At 55.3% G+C, this 13,361-nt stretch overlaps 1 protein-coding gene across 2 annotated transcripts in view; it reads left to right on the top strand.

Annotated features, from left to right (window-relative positions):
- Window positions 1-1,184: 1,184 nt before the first annotated feature.
- The window catches only part of LOC136108785 (ATP-sensitive inward rectifier potassium channel 12), a 32,438-nt gene continuing 20,261 nt past the window's right edge, over window positions 1,185-13,361 (top strand). Inside the window, exons 1-2 of one of the 2 annotated variants that reach the window (XM_065850907.2) lie at window positions 1,185-1,580; window positions 1,670-1,838. The gene's annotated coding sequence lies outside the window, so the exon portion shown is untranslated. Of the gene's footprint in view, window positions 1,839-13,361 lie in introns of both variants that reach the window. The other variant, XM_071815118.1, reaches the window with a different exon arrangement.

The following is a 13,361-nucleotide window of genomic DNA, read 5'->3' on the forward strand; positions in this document are numbered from 1 at the left end:
CTCAGAGATGCTGCTGAAGGGAAGAGGGAGGGATCACCAGTCCCAAACCTGTGGTGGGAGATGGCGAAGAGTGAAGCGAAGGCTGGGAAGGGGTGGGAGGTGATGTGAAAGGGAGATGGGGCAGGTGGGGAGGCAGCTTCTTAATATACTGGCGAGCTTTATGGTTTTTATTTGACCTTTTATAGTTTTCATGTCACCTGTTGGCTGTGTGACAGCCAAGCTGAGCGGTGTTGAGCCTGGAGATCTCCTGGCTGTGATATTTTTTTGTGTGTGTGTGTGAATCCTCAAAAAGGAGCAGACAGCAGCCCTGGGATCTTGTGGGCAACCAAGTGTGGAGGAAGTCTAGCAAAAATTACAGATGGTGGCTGGTTTGCATCTTTCTCTGGCTGGAAGCCAGCAGGGTTGTGAGCCCACTGCAGCGTCCCCTCTGCCACCCGCTCCCCTCTGTGGCGGGGGAAAAGCTGATGGAGCAGGCTTTCACGTCAACCCTCTCTAAAAAGGCCTCGCTGTTATTAGGACAGGGTGACCTGGAGACACCCAAAGCCTCCCAAAGGTTTAAAATAATGCTCACCACCAAGAAATAAACTTGGACTCCAATCAAGCTTAAGGAAAAAAAAAATCCCCACCCGCAATAAAAAGTGGCTTCAATGCCCAACCCTCCCTCTGCCCCTGACTCCTCTCTGCACACAGACCCCATAAACCAGTCCAAAGTGGAGCGAAGCCTCCAGGGACACAGTCCCCACCATCGATTTTTCATGGAAGGTGCCCAGAAGGGCCGGTGATGGACTGCGGGGGCCACAACCCCCCAACCGCAGCAACCGGTGCCGGGGGGAGATGAGCGGGATCCGCCGGGAAAGGGCTGCCACTTCATCATGGTTGTGGCTGTCGGAGCCAGGACCGGGCTAGAGAAAAAAGCAAGCGGAAGCCATCAAGGTGGAGAAGAGGAAGAAGAAGGGCCGAAGGACTCGGGCGAAGCAGCCATTAGGAAAGTGCTGATGCGGAGATTCTCTGGTGTCTACGGGCAGAGTTGGAGGAGTTGCTGTTCACGGACAAAGGCGGTAGGAGGGAGTGGAGCTTTGTAGAAGCCGGAGCTTGTCTCACTGGGTGTCTGTGTTTCATTCCCTGTCAAAAAGGCTGGGAACTGAGGCGGGGGGGGGGGAGTGGTGGAAAGAAAAAAGGCAGGGAAGCGGCGAGCTGCAGCGCTCGCTCCGGATCAGATAGCGAGAAAACCAATAGCAGCGAGAAAAAAAAAATAGAAAACCAACCCACACCAACCAACCCACCCACCCACCCTCCACGCTGAGCTGAAACAGGCAGGTCCCTGCCAACTCCACCGCAGGCAGCCAGCCGGGAAGACGCGCACCCTCCCCGGGCAGGAGCGGAGTTGAGCCCCGAGGATATTTGATGACACTTTGGCGACAATGGGTCCCCCAGCATCTTCCAGAGCCCATTTGAGGGTGAAGGCTCTGAAAGCGCAGAGGGAGTTTGAAGCTAAATTCACCTGAGTCTGGATCTCTTGGTCACTGGGATTTATCTATTTTTTTTTTGCTTCAGGAGGAAACTGAACCAAGAAAAAAAAGGTGTTGGGTTTGGTCCTTTTTTTTCTTTTTTTTTTTTCCAAACTCCCCCCCCTTTTTTTTTTTAATTTGTATTTTATTTCTTTTGGAAGAAGATATATTTTTTCCCTGTGGTTGAAATGGAGGGGTTGGGTCTGTGCCTAAGAAGCAGCAGCCGAACGTCGGTCCTGGGAGAAACCCGAATGGATCTGGGGTCCCTCGCCAGCTAACTCTCCAGGACCCGCAGCCCCACGGCCGGGGGGGGGCTGGATGCAGTGAGAGGTAAGTGACGGCACCACAGCTTCTCCGGCTCCGTCTTAATCCCAAGTCAGAGGCAAAAACAGCAGTCTCATAGTGAGTCAATCACTTCCACCTATTGCAGCCCTAATGGAGAAATAAGACGGGGAAGTTTCGCAGCAGCAGCTTTGCTGTTGAAGTTCCCCCCCACCCTCAGCCCTGCACCCGAAATGCCAGGTTTGGTGGGGGGTGGATTTTGCAAAGCTGACCGGTGTCACCGTGCCAATGCCGTGGGTCCCCTCCCTGTGTGGCGAGGGTTTGCTGCTGCTTTTCGGGGAGCGCCGGTGCTGTGCGGGGCTCCCGCTCGCTTCCCCCAGCCCGCTCGCTTTCTTGGCCAAAACTTTCGCACATTGGATTTTTCTTCTGGCCATACCCATGCGGGGTTATGCCCCTATGCATGTGCATATATATGTATACACACCTGCGTGCGATGCACGCTTGTGTGACCTCCCCACCCCGATCCCCATCTGCCCGTACTATGGGTCATGCCTGGGCTGAGCCCGGGCACTTGTTGGGGTAAAATGTGCTTCGAAGGCAAACTGCAAAATGCAGGGGGGGGAAAAAGCGAAGCAAGCCGGAGCCGACAGCAGCAGCAGCAGCATAATTGCATCACTGTAATAGTATCGGCGCTGAGCGGGAGCCAGGCGAGTAAAAATTGTCCAGAAAATGAGCTGTACTAAAGTGCCTCCAGTTAGGAGCACCTGCATGCCTTCACTGGGTGCTGGAGGCTATTTGTATTTTTAGAAGTCTCTCTTAATTATAGAGCAAAGAGTGTTAGAGGGAAGATGGTGCGTATTTAGCAGCATTCGTTCCCGGACGGTTTTGCAGCAAATATGAGCACAAAATCACCAAAAATGGGTTTTTCTTCCCCCTGCTCTTGTGATTTTGAACCACCTGTTTTGCAGTGGTGTTGGCAATCGAGGGCTGGATCTTTTCTTTCCTGTTCTTAGAAAGCGTGGCGATGGTTTTGCTTGTGTCTAAGAAAAGATGGGAAGCGACCCATTGCCTTCCCACAGCCCCCCTCTGCACCCCAAATCTACCCCAATCTCATAAAGAGCTGAGAGACTTCCCAGCCTGGGAGTGACACCGGTGGGGACAGGGGACACGTGCTGGTGCTGGGTCTCCTGCAGGCACCAAAGAGCTGGGGTTGTTTCATAGCTCGCAATAGAAAAAACCCCAAAACCTATACAAAAAACCCCACCAAAACAAACCCTGCAACAGCGCGTTTTGCTTCTGTAAAGCTTCTTCCCCTCGTGCCCTTCTCTGCAAAACTTTCCGAGGCCTTTTGTTCTGAACAGCAGGTGAAATTCCCTTTGTGTGAGCACAAAGCAATGAAGCTACCAGAAAATAATGAAAACAAGACTTTACAAAAAAAAAATAATAATATTAGAAATCCTCGCCTGCTCCTTTCAGGCCTGGAATAACAGCGACTATGCCTGAACACACTGGAGAGGCTTAATGAAACAATGGTTTTGCTGGGGAAGGCACCTTAAAGGCCACTTTATTTCTTGCCTCTGATCGGTGACATACTTTGAAATCCTGTATTGCCTCTCTTGCTCTTTACCCGAAAGACTTGCTGTACCTGCGAAGTCAAGGAGGATTTTTTTCTGAGCCCTGAGATGACCCCGGGGGATACGGTGAGTCCCCTGGGACCCACCGGGGTGGGATGGCAGCGGTTCCCCGGCCGCATGGTGCCGTGATGCTTCGTGATGCTCCAGGCACGGCCGCTGTTTGCCGTGGGTTCCCCCCTCTCTCCCTGCTGTGGATAAACTTTGGAGGAGCTGTCAGGGAAACTGCATGGCGAGCTTAAACTTGACATTTTCTCCCCACTCAGCATCAGGTTTTGGGGTGTAAATGTGCTTGAGAGACACGGGAACCTCATCCAACCTCTGTGCCAGGGGGAAAAGGGGACGAGGTAGCAGTTTTTTGAGGATGCTGTCTCTACAAAGAGCAAGAGCGCCGTCGTGATGAAGGATTGCTGGGGGGATGGATCTGTCCCCCTTTCCTGTCACCACTCGGGTGTGTGACACATGGAGCGGGCACCTTATGTAAGCGATGTTGGCAGTTCTGGCCATGTCGCACTATCCTCCTCCGCCACCACCAGGCCCTGTGCGGCCTTGGCCACCTCCTTTAGCCCCCATTCTGGGGGTTCCCTCAGGGTGCAGGTGCTGTATCCCCATGGGGGGAGCAGAATCCTGCCCAACAGCCAGGGGGGCCAGACTGGTGAATGGCTCCAAGCCCAGAGGTTTGTCTGTGGTTTCTGCAGAGTTCACGGCTACATCTTTCCTGGTGCTGGTTTTAGGGTCCCCAGCCCTGGGGAGGTGGCACCTGGGCTCAAGCCCACCCATTTCCAGGCTCTTCTGTGCCCCTCAGCTGAGGCCCAACGTGGTTTGGGTTTGATAACACAGGGCAAGGGTTGGCTCTTGTGGGCGAGAAGGGGGAAACCAGCCCGGCTTGCACCCGTTCCTCTTGCTGCCAACTTGCTGCAGGAGCTGGGAATTATCCTCCAAGCGTGGGGATACTGACTGGTGAAGGACCTGTGTCCCTGTTTCAGACCATGAACCTGTTCCAGACCATGAACCTGTCCCTCTGTCCTTCCTGTGGGCCCCCAGGTACCCCAGTGCCCACCCATCTGGTTGCCCTGTACCCAACATGCCTGAAATGGAGGAAAGGTGAGAAAAAATGAGCATTAAGGGGCTCAGAGAGCCCCAGCGCCCTGAGGAGCAGAGCACAGTGGGTGTTTCACCACCCCAGCCCCATTTCTGAGTTGGGGTAGAAGGGAGAAAGATGGGGGAAACTGAGGCAGGGGCTGTGACTCCCTGTGGTGAGCAGGTACCAGGGTCTCTGGATGTGGATGAGGAGATGGGACATTACCAGCCCCTTGAATACCCCAGGTGACTGGGAGAGTGCTGGTGCTGCCCCCACAGCTATGGGTGACCATGGACCTGTCACCTTGCTGGGACTGCCCCTCTTTCCCCACTCCTGGCTTGTTCCATTGTTCTAGCTCCGTCCTTTGGTCCCAGCTCAATCCCGATTCCCAGCTCCCTCCCTCGTTCCCAGCTTGTGGCGAGGCAGGGCTGCCGGTGGGCGATGATTTTTTGCAAAGCTCGTTCAGATTCCCCCGTTGGACTTCTGAAGCATCTGCTATCACTATCTCAGTGTCATTATGAATTAATTAACATTAATTCCTTGTTCTGGTATCTCCTATTGCTGGGAGTCTTAGCCTGGGCTTTTTTTCTCCCCACCTCCAAATAGAAATGGCCAGATCCAGACTGTGCCTGGTAAAAAGCCAGAGAAAAGCCGTGTAGCTGGGGGGCCATGGGCTCTCCCCATTGCGGTCCCCATTCCCCATCGTGGCAGGGGATGCTGCCAGGCCCCTGGCAGTCCTTTAGCCAGGGTAGGGCTTGATCCTGCGGGCAGCCCCGGTGCTGCCAGCGCTGCCCACCCGCTTCTCGTGCCACTGGCACAGGTGATGCCGGCTGTGCTGTCCCTCACCTCCGCTTCCCTGCAGGGTTGTGGGGCAGGTGATGCTGGGGCTGTCCCTCAGGGGAAAGATGTGTTCTCAGCTCTGGGGAGCCCTGATCCTGGTTCCCTGGCCTGGGGGATGATGACCCAGGGATGCTGAACCTCTAGAGATGCAGGGATGGGGATGTAGCCGTGGCAGGTGGATCCAGGTTGGGAAAGGGGTTGGGATCTTTTCCCTGCCTGCGTTTATCCTGCTCCCTGAGTCACCCCAAGAGAGGCACAACCCAGGAGTCACCTGGCCACCCAACTCTGTCCCTGTGCTCTCACTTTGTGCGGTTGGGCCCTGGTAAAGTCACGGCTGAGGGCTCCAGAAGGACTCAGTGGGATGTGAATGCAGCATCTGCCACCTCTCAGCCCCATACCATGCCATTCCTGCCCCACTCCCTGTCCCACAGCAGCTCAACCCTCCTGCACATTTATGTCCCTCTGCTGCTGCCACATGCTACCACTGTCTGCCCCATGGCAGGGCCACAGCCACCCCCGGGGCCACCCCAAACCCCCCTGCGCCCCTTGCAGCGTGGGCTGGGTCAACGAGGGGTCCCCCCTCATACTCTGTGAGCTGTGGGGCCGAGTTGGGGTGGGGGTGGCGGCCCCTGTGTGGGATGGGGGGATAACCCCGGTGTCCTACATCCCCGGAGCCTGGTTCGGGCTTACGTAACGGCCGTGCTGCAGTCTGCTCTGCTCAGCCACCGGTGCCACCGGCAGAGCTGCAGCGCAGAGCCCAGCTCCCTGGATGTCTGCATTTTGGGGAGAAGGGGGAGGGAAGGGGACAGTTAGGGGACAGGTTAGTCCCAGGGGGTAGCCAAGACCTGGAGGGGATGGTTGGCAGGGTGGACTGGGTGTCTGCTCCCAGTCTGATTTGTCCAGTGACCTTGGGAGCTTAAATTCCCCTGGGGTGTCAGCGCCCTGTGGAAGGAAGTGTTGGGGCGGGGGAGCGGAGGGAACCCTGTCCCGACCGTAGATGAGAGGTCAGGTTAGAGACCCTGCTGGCACCGTCTGCCAACCACCCTCTCACCTCTACCCTCCTCGGAGGGCACAGCCCTGCTGTGAAGATGGGGAAACTGAGGCAGGGGCTGTGACTCCGCGTGGGGAGCAGGTACCAGGGTCCCACTGGATAGGGAGGAGAGATGGGACATTACCAGTCCCTCAAATAGCCCGCAGCTGGAGGTGCCCTGGCCCAGGTTGTGCTCTGCCCGCAGAGTCGGTGTCCCCGCTTGCGTCTGGCATGTGGGTACAGGGACTTGCTGGTGCTTGGTGCAGCATCCTTGCAGGGAGCTGCAACTCTGGAGCTTGTCCCACACGCCATGACCTGGTGACATGAGACGGGGGACAGCAGGCTGGGTGCAGCACCCTTCCTACCCCCAGCTTGAGTCCCCAGGGAAGCGCAGGGAGCCAGGGGTAGAGACCTCACTATCAGGTCGTGCTGAAGCTGTGGTCTGATGGGGAACCAGCATGTCACTATGCCTCCTTGTGAGTTCCCAGTGCAAAAAATGTGGTGTCACCCACCAGTGAGAGCCAGGACTCCTGGCAGGGTCCCTGAGACACCACTCTCCCTCTCCCCCTTTGCCCCTTGTTCCCAGGCTCGGCTGGTGTTTCTCCTGGGGCTGGGTGGGACAGAGCCCAGGGGGTGCCCAGCCACCCCTGGCATGTCACCAAGCCCACTGGGACCCCCCAGGCACCCCCACCAGCCCCAGCACCCGCGGTGCACGGCACAGGGACCCTGTACCCTGAAGCCGGGGAGAACCGAGGACACTGGTGAGCTCATCCCTCATCCCAGGCCGGGAAAATCATTGCATTGTGCTCACTGCGAGAGGCTCAAAGGCGTTTGGTTCCCTTCTAGGACACAGCTGGAAAGGAGCCACCGTAAAAAAATGCCAGGAAAAATGAGTCTTCAGTTGTGGCTACTTTCTTCATGGGTTTGGAGGGATCCGAATGCAGATCCCTCACTTTGGGGAGCCCTTTGGGGATCCCCCAGTGCTCAGCCTGAAGGGATAAGCCTGGGCTGAATCAAGCCCTTCTCTTCTGAAGTGCCAAATCTGGGTGATTCTGTTGTTTGAGGAAGGGGTGTTGAATGCTGCCCCATTTCCACAGAGGAGCCCTGACACCATGAGTACCCCCAGGACACCCAGCACGGTTGGGTCCTGCTCCCCAACCCTGGTAGCACAGTTCTAGGCTGGGCTGAGAACACCCTCCAACTCATTACACACAGGGGCCAGCTAATCTCCATCTGACAGCGAGTCATCCTTCCTACCGCGCTGACGGCTGTAATGACAATGTATTTAAAGGGGCTGATGAATTAAGTGCATCTTATAAATGCATCAGATATTAAAATTCCCGTATAATTACAGTGCGATGGATTATGTGTGGTGCTGAAGGGGAAGCAATTCAGTGAAGCAAAGGAATTACAGTCAGGAGAGCAAAGCATAATTACACACAGCTCTGCTCCGATGGTGCTGTAAAGCTGGTCTGGAGCGGCAGTGGGAGCGATGCCGAGCGGCACGGGGGCTGGTCCGGCTGCTGCAGGGGTGATGGGAAGAGAGTGGGACCTGAAGGGCTTTGTGGAGCGGGACATGGCTTTGCTCTGCCTTGGCCCTTCTTTTCTGGGGAGGAAAACACACAACACGGGCTGGCTCGGGGTCTGGGGGCTTTGTCCATCACTTGCCCCAGCTCATACAGAGTTGTGTGATACAGTCAGTGCTTGATCAGATCAAAGATGAAATAATGAAATTCCCTTTTCCCCTTTTTCCTTTTCCCCTTTTCCCTTTTCCCCTTTCCCTTTTCCCCTTTCCCCTTTTCCCTTTCCCCTTTTCTGTTTCCCTTTTTCCCTTTCCCTTTTTCCCTTTCCCTTTTTCCCTTTCTTTGTTTTCCCTCCTCTTTTCCTTTCTCTCCTTTTTCTTTTCCCTTTTTTTTTTTCCCTTTTCCTTTCTCTCCTTCTTCTATTTCCTTTCCATTTTTCCTTTCCTTTTTCCCTCTTGCCTGCTCGTCAGGGTCAGTGTTCCTCGGTGGTGAGTCCAGGCAGAGGCTGCTGTCTCACCCCACACCCCAACTGTCACCGAACAGGACAGCTGGACACTCGCATCCTCACTCCTCCATATCTTGGTGTAGTGGGGTCTCTCTGGTCCTTTTAACCCGCAACCCCAAGGGACCTGGGGGGAGAAATGTCCCCAGCACAATTTGGCTGTGGGGAGCAAAGGCTGCCGGAGCAAAGGCTTTTCTAGAATGAGTTGGTGCTGGTTTACCCATTAATTGCATGGAGCAGTGCCATCATTGGACAATTAAGCAGTGTTGTCCCAGCCTCTAATAAGGATGTGGAGAGAGTGGGACGTGGGACGCTGTGCGATGTCATGGTGCAGGGCTCATCGGGGGTTTGGGTGCTCTGTTGAGGTACCCACATGTGGGAACCAGCTGAAAACCTGTGAGCACCGTTTACCTGTCCTGCCACACCTGGCACTGTCATCTCCTCCTCCCCAAAAGGGCTGAGAGTCCCTTGGGACCACTGTCCCCATCATGTCCCCAGCTCACCCTCAGTGGGGACCCGGGGCCACGTGACACCTGCCATCGCTTTTGCAATGGTGCTTGTTTGCTAATTAGCAAAATCTGGCAATCTGCACCGTTCTCCCAGTCATTAATTATTATTAATTATTTGTTATGCAAATAAAGTTGAAGAGTGCAGCGCTGTAGGCAACACAAATGAAAACAGTCCCGGCTCCAGGCAACTTACGTAACGGCGGGTGAATGGGCAGCACAGGAGCCCCCAGGGCCATATGGTGTCCATACGCTGTCCCCTGTGTAGGGGCTGCTGCACGTCAGCGTCCCCTGAGATCTGGGGACACGTCGATGGCATCAATGGTGATGGGCGTTGTAGGGCTGGTGCTAGAGGGGACTACAGGGTCAAAGGATGTGGGATGTGATGGGGAAAATGGCACTTTTTAGGGTGATGGGGGATGAAGGCAATGGGGGGACCCATGAGTGCAGGGGGAGTATGTCAGCGATGGGTGACCGAGGTGGGTGCTGCTGGCAGAGGCAGGAAAGGTGGTTGCTGGGTGGGTTTTGGGGGTGCTATGGGGTTTCTGTTCCACCCCTTTCCCTGCTGCCTTTCCCAAGGGTGATGTCTGGGGAGAAACTGGGATGTTTCACTGAATGGTGCCATTTCAATAAGTGGCAGTTTCCTGCTTCCATCCTCCCAGGGTGGATGGGGCCAGGACCTGGCTGTGTGTCCCCCCACCCCGTTGTCTGGCTGCTGAGTTCCACATCAACCCCAAATGCAACCACCCATCATGTTCCCGTGTCATGGAGTGACAAAGCCTGTGGCACCGTGCCACAGGGACACAGGCTGGCAGTGGTGGGGCCTCTACCCAACCCCTACCTGAGCAATTGGAAAGGGAACCGAGAAAAAAATGGAAATTAAAGAGAGGAAAGAATTAATAAGGATCCTGCCGCGACCACAATTGCTTTGTTTAAGGAGAGCTGATACCGCACACTCACTAATGCTGTTCCTCAGAGGCCGTCGGGAAGCGGTGGGGTTTTGGCGATGCTCAGTGGGGTTTTGGCGATGCTTGGCTGCAATTTTGGTGTTACAGCTGTGCTTGGTCCCTGCCCAGCCAGTGATGTCCCCTGGTGTCTGGCTGCTGTCCCCAGCCAGGCTCTGCAGTGTGAGCAGTCGATGTTGTAAAGCAACAACCTGGCAGAGCGGAGGTTTGGGGTGAGAAATGTGTTTTCACAGGCTGATACCTCTCCTGCTGGGCATGGCTGTGGGGCGATACCCTAAAAGGCTGGCCAGGTTGGCAGGGGGGCTGCTCTCACTCCTCTGGTTAGGGGATAGATTAGAATCATAGGATCATTTTGGTTGAAAAAGACCTTTAAGATCATCAAGTCCATCCTATAGAGGCTATGCAGTGCACCCTGAATGCCCTGCGCACAAGACAACCTGCATACTTATAAAAATCCTCTTTTGCTGTACACAAAGCACCATGCAGTTTGCCTGCACATCCCTCCCCAGCACCTGGTGTTATTTGCTTTTTTGCACTTACTAGATCCCCCAGTTACAATCCCATAAACCTTGTTTAGAGAAGCTCTGTATTTCCTCCATCCAGGGGTACTTGTCACGGACAATTCTTCAGGGGGAATTCAAAGCAGAGAAGGGAGCCGGACTTTGCACAAGCCGATATCCCACAAAACTCTCCCGTTATTTCTGTGCACGATGTCCGCAGGGAGCTCGGGCTTTTTTCTTTTCCTTCTCCACTGCAGGAATCAGCTCCGTTTGCTGCCAGGGTTATCTCCATCCTCCAGCTTGCTGCACGCTCTGTTAGTTCACCATCCCTCCGAGGGCTGGGGCTCGACCCCAGCTGGGCAGCACGTGCCCCTGTGCAGGAGGATGAGGTCTTTATTTTCCCACCGCCAGTTTGGAGATTAAAAACCTGGAGAAACATTGGGAGTTTGTGGAGGTTCTCCGCCTGCTGCCACAGTTGCCTGGTTGCTTGTGTGTGCTCATCGCCCCATCCTGAGCCCAAGGCTGGGCTGGAGGGGCTGGGGCGCTATGCCTGTTTCTAATAAAGCTCAGCTCCTGCCGTGAGCTGCTCCAGGTGATAACAGCGGGGATGCTGGCGCTGGACGGACCTTGTGGTAAACACAGAAAGTGGCTGAAGGTGAAAGGATTGGGCTCCAGCTCTGCATCTGTGAGCTTGGCCAAAATCAGGATTCTCTAAGGAGCTGGAAAAAAAATCTCTTGCCCAGGACCTGTCCCCAGTGGGGGGGATGTGGGGGCACAGCAGGAAGGAAGCGCTCGATGAGGACACAGCCAGCACTGCGTGCGCGTCCTTCCATATGTGCTATTTTCAGCTCGACGGGGAGCAGTCCAAGTTCTCCAACAGATTGAGTTTGGAGCTGAAATCCTCCTCTCATCCTCCCAACATGCCCAGCACCCGCTGCCTGCAGGCATGGGGAGCCCGAGTGCGCCCAGGGCACCTCGCTCTTCCCCACTCGGTCTGTGTTCCCACTGGGGAGGTTCACCGGCGCTGCATGCATGATCCCAGCGCCAGCAAAACCACAGGATCTGACCCCGCTCAGGGCGGGCAGCGGCTCCAACTTCTCCCCTTCCCACTTTGTGCTGGTCCAGACACCGGCACCAGCATCCTCGCAAACCCATCTCTGCTCCATCATGGAGCTGCACCATCTCCTGCCTTCGGCTTCACACATTTGTGTGCACTCCCACCCGCTCTCTCCTTGTTTCGTTGGGGGTTTTTTTGCTGTATTTTGTTTTGTTTTGTTTTCCCAAGCAGAAAGTATCCCTCTTTCCTCCTCTCCCCAGATCCCTCCTCCTGCCATGTCCCTTCTCCCCCACCACTGTGACCCCTCCAGAAGTGCAGATGCTTTTGCAGCCGTGTCCTTGCCCTGCTTGAAATGCAAGAAAGAAATCCATGTGCAACTTACTGTCTCGGTACCCTGTAATCATTTTGTCAGCCAAAAAGCACTTTTGTCAAACCCCCACAGGCAAACTGGGAGGGGATGGATTGGGGAAAGGCACCTGACACCAATCTCTGTTTTCTTCCCTCCTCTGTTTTCATTCTGCATTTTGCTCTATGGGTGGGACGAGTGTTGGGTTTGTCTGTCCCTCTCTGGGTGCTTTGGTGACTGTCCAGAGTGAGTGAAAGGAATAAGGAAAATGTCACGGGAGAGCATTGAGGATGGAGAAAATGCATCGCCAGCGGCTGGGTTTGCTCAACAAAGTGCAATTACACAACGAGAGGAGAAAGCTGTTTGGCTTCAGAGGGTTTTCCAGCAGGAACTAATGGAGCCCCGGGCTCCGTCACCTGGGATGGCCCCAAGAATGGCCCTGGCCCCATTCAGGTGCTGGAGGACATTAAATGGCTCCTGTCCCATGCAAGAGCAGCTCTGTGGGATCTTTTCAGCGGGAGGTTAATGTCATCGGTCCTGAAAGGAGCTGAGCTGGACAGCAGCAGCTGCCCTGCCCAAACCTGGAGCGGTTCCTTTCTCCCGGGCTGGGTCACCGAACAGGACGTGGTTGCCCTTGCTGCTGACTCTTCTTCTCTTGAGAGGTCCCTTTCTCAGCCTCTTCAGCATCCCCACTGAGTGTCTGGGGTCACAGCAGTGTGTGACACCAGCCCTTGTCCTCCGGGAAAAGGGTAATGGAGCTGGGGAAGGGGCTGGAGCACAAGTGTGATGGGAGTGGCTGAGGGACCTGGGGGGTTCAGCTGGAGAACAGGAGCTGAGGGGAGACCTTCTGATCTCTGAACTGCCTGAAAGGAGCTTGGAGCCAGGGGGGTCGGGCTCTGCTCCCCAGGAACAAGCACCAGGAGCAGAGGAAACGGCCTCAAGTTGAGCCAGGGAGGTTGACGTTGGATGTGGGGAACAATTTCTTCCCCAAAGGGCTGTGGGGCATTGGAACAGGCTGCCCAGGGCAGTGCTGGAGTCACCATCCCTGGAGGGTTGGACAGACGGAGATGAGGTTCTCAGGGACATGGGCAGTGCCAGGGTTGGGGGAACAGGTGGGCTCAATGATGGTGAGAGTCTCTTCTAACCAAAATGATTCTCCCATTCTGCGACTCTTGGAGCAGACAGCTCATATGACCTCGAGGACAGACTCTGCTTTCCCCCACTGTGGGGTTCCCAGGGACAAGCAGATGGGGTGGGGCTCACAGGACCTCTGATTTTGGCATCCCGGCATGCAAACCAGGAGCATGGCTCCCCTGCCTTGCTTTCTCTTTCAGCTGGCCCTTGCCCGACCATTGGCTTGTATCACACAGGCACCTTGGTAATTTTGCATGGAGCTGATCCATTCTCCCCAGCCCTTCTACTAATGAGCAAGCGAATACCTGGGATGGCTGTGGCTCAGGAAGGTCAGAGACATCGCAGCCTGATGGCCCCATGGGCCCATCGTCCTCATGACTTTCCCATGTCCTTAGTGATGTTTTGGGGTGCAAAGAGGGCCTGGGAACAAGGTGCTCCATGGAAATATTGCGTCTG

This window comes from Patagioenas fasciata, chromosome 15 (genome assembly GCF_037038585.1).
Source record: "Patagioenas fasciata isolate bPatFas1 chromosome 15, bPatFas1.hap1, whole genome shotgun sequence".
In the NCBI taxonomy this organism is placed as follows: Eukaryota; Metazoa; Chordata; class Aves; order Columbiformes; family Columbidae; genus Patagioenas; species Patagioenas fasciata.